Below are 3,464 nucleotides of genomic sequence, written 5' to 3'. Positions count from 1 at the left end.
AAAATACAATATCAATGCCCCATGGAAATGGCATGGAGGTTACAGTAGCTTAACAAGATGGTTTTATTGCCCCTTGGAAGAGTGGTGAAGATCGCAGTGTAATAAAAAGACAATATCAATGTCCCTTGGAAGAGTGGTGGAGTTCGCAGTGGAATAAAAAGACAATATCAATGCCCCTCGGTAGAGTGGTGGAGGTCACAGTAGCTTATCAAGACGCTGTTAATGCCCCTTGGGAGAGTGGTGGAGGTCGCAGTGGAATAAAAGACAATATCAATGCCCCGTGGACCAGACGTGGAGGTTAGAGTACCATAACAAGACTTTTATAATGCCCCTTGGAAGAAGAGCTGTGGAGTTCAGAGAAGTTTAACAAGACGGTTTAAATGCCCCTTGGAAGAGACGTGGAGGTCACAGTAGCTTAACTAGACCATTTAAGTGCCCCTTGGAAACGTGGTGTGGGTTACAGTGGAATAAAAAGACAATATCAATGCCCCGTGGAACAGACGTGGAGGTCACAGTAGCATAACAAGACGGTTTTAATGCCCCTTGGAAGAGCTGTGGAGTTCAGAGAGGTTTAACAAGACGGTTTTAATGCCCTTGGAAGAGACATGGTGTTCACAGTCGCTTAACAAGATGATCTTAGTGCCCCTTGGAAGAGTGGTGGAGTTCGCAGCGGAATAAAAAGACAATATTATTGCCCCACAGAAGAGACGTGGATGTCACAGTAGCTTAACAAGACAGCTTTAATGCCCCTTGGAAGAGCTGTGGAGTTCAGAGTGGTTTAACAAGATGGTTTGAATGCCCCTTGGATGAGTCGTGGAGCTCACAGTAGCTTAAAAAGACGGTATTAATACCCCTTGGAAGAGACGTGGAGGTCACAGTAGCTTAACAAGACGGTTTTAATGCCCCTTGGAAGAGTGGTGGAGTTTTTAGTGGTATAAAAAGACAATACTAATGCCCCGTAGACGAGACGTAGAGGTCACAGTAGCATAACAAGACAGTTTTAATGCCCCTTGGAAGAGCTGTGGAGTTCAGAGTGGTTTAACAAGACATTTTGAGTGCCCCTAGGAAGAGACGTGGAAGTCATTGTAGCTTAAAAAGACGGTTTTAATGCCCCTTGGAAGAGTGCTGGAGGTTACAGTGACATAAAAAGACAATATCAATGCCCCATGGAAGAGACGTGGAGGTCACAGTAGCTTAACAAAATGGTTTTAATGCCCTTTGGAAGAGTGGTGGAAGTCGCAGTGGAATAAAATGACAATATCAATGCCCCGTGCAAGAGACGTGGAGGTCACAGTAGCTTAACAAGATGGTTTTAATGGCCCTTAGAAAAGTGGTGGAGGTTGCAGTGGAATAAAAAGACAATATCAATGCCCCTTGGAAGAGTGGTGGAGGTCGTATTGGACTAAAAATACAATATCAATTCCCCGTGGAAGAGACATGGAGGTCATAGAAGCTTAACAAAATGGTTTTCATGCCCCTTGGAAGAGTGGTGGAGGTAGCAGTGGAATAAAAAGACAAAATCAATGCCCTGTGGAAGAAACGTTTAGGTCAGGGTAGCTTAACAAGATGGTTTTAATGTCCATTGGAAGAGTAGTGGGGGTCGCTGTGGAATAAAAAGACAATATCAATGCCCCGTGGAAGAGACGTGGAGGTCACAGTAGCTAAACAAGATGGTTTTAATGCCCCTTGGAAGAGACGTGGAGGTCACAGTAGCTTAACAAGACGGTTTTAATGCCCTTGGAAGAGTGGTGGAGGTCTCAGTGGAATAAAAAGACAATATCAATGGCCTGTGGAAGAGACGTGGAAGTCACATTAGCTTAACAAGACGGTTTTAATGCCCCTTGGAAGAGCTGTGGTTTTCAGAGTGGTTTAACAAGACGGTTTTAATGCCTCTTGGATGAGACGTGGAGGTCACAGTGGATTTGCAAGACGGTTTTATTGCCCCTTGGAAGAGTGGTGGAGGTTGCAGTGGAATAAAAAGACAATGTCATTGCCCCGTGGTAGAGACATGGAGGTCACAGTAGCTTAACAAGGCAGATTTAGTGCACCTTGGAAGAGTGGTGGAGGTCGCAGTGGCATAAAAAGACAATATCAATGCCCCATGGAAGAGACATGGAGGTCACAGTAGCTTAACAAGACGGTTTTAATGCCCCATGGAAGAGCTGTGAAGGTCACATTAGCTTAACGAGACTGTTTTAATGGCGCTTGGAAGAGTGGTGGAGGGAACAGTGGAAAAAAATAACAACATCAATGCCCCGTGGATGAGACGTGGAGGACACAGTAGCTTAAGTAGACGCTTTTTGTACCCCTTGGAAGAGCTGTGCAGTTCAGAGTGGTTTAACAAAATGGTTTTAATGCCCCTCAGAAGAGACATGGAGGTCACAGTAGCTTTACAAGACGGTTTTAATGCCCCTTGGAAGAGTGGTGGAGGTTACAGTGGAGTAAATAGACAATATCAATGAACCATGAAAGAGACGTGGCATTCACAGTAGCTTAGCAAGACGGTTTTAAAGCCCCTTGGAAGAGTGGTGGAAGTCGAAGTGGAATAAAAAGACAATATCAATGCCCCTTGGAAGAGTGGTGGAGGTCGCAGTGGAATAAAAAGACAATATCAATGCCCCATAAAAGAGACTTGGAGGTCACAGTAGCTTAACAAGACGGTTTTAATGCCCCTTGGAAGAGCTGTGAAGTTCAGAGTGGTTTAACAAGTTTTAATGCCCCTTGAAAGAGATGTGGAGGTCTCAGTAGCTTAACAAGACGGTTTTAATGCCCCTTGGAACAGTGGAGGAGGTTACAGTGGAATAAAAAGATAATATCAATGCCCATTGGAAGAGTGGTGGAGGTCGCAGTGGAATAAAAAGACAATGTCAATGCCCCGTGAAAGAGACGTAGAGGACACAGTAGCTTAACAAGATGGTTTTAATGCCCCTTGGAAGAGTGGTGGAGGTCTCAGTGGAATAAAAAGACAATAACAATGCCCTGTAAGAGACGTGGAGGTCACAGTAGCTTAACAAGACGGTTTAAATGCCCCTTGGATGAGCTGTGGAGTTCAGAGTGGTTTAACAAGACGGTTTTAATGCCCCTTGATAGAGATGTGGAGGTCTCAGTAGCTTAACAAGATGGTTTTAATGCTCCTTGGAACAGTGGAGGAGGTAACAGTGGAATAAAAAGACAATATCAATGGCCCTTGGAAGAGTGGTGGAGGTCGTAGTGGAATAAAAAGACAATATCAATGCCCCGTGGAATAGACGTGGAAGTCATAGTAGCTTCACAAGATGGTTTTAATGCTACTAGGAAGAGTGGTGGAGGTCGCTGTGGAATAAAACGACAACATCAATGCCCCGTGGAAGAGACATGGTGGTCACATTAGCTTAACAATACGATTTTATTGCCCCTTGGAAGAACTGTGGAGTTTAGAGTGGTTTTACAAGATGGTTTTAATGCCCCTTGGAAGAGACGTGAAG

This window comes from Phyllobates terribilis, unplaced genomic scaffold (assembly GCF_046119375.1).
Source record: "Phyllobates terribilis strain yellow unplaced genomic scaffold, ASM4611937v1 Scaffold_15__1_contigs__length_34870131, whole genome shotgun sequence".
Classification (NCBI taxonomy): Eukaryota; Metazoa; Chordata; class Amphibia; order Anura; family Dendrobatidae; genus Phyllobates; species Phyllobates terribilis.
The sequence above is the reverse complement of the archived record's forward strand: the minus strand, read 5'-3'. Positions refer to the sequence as shown.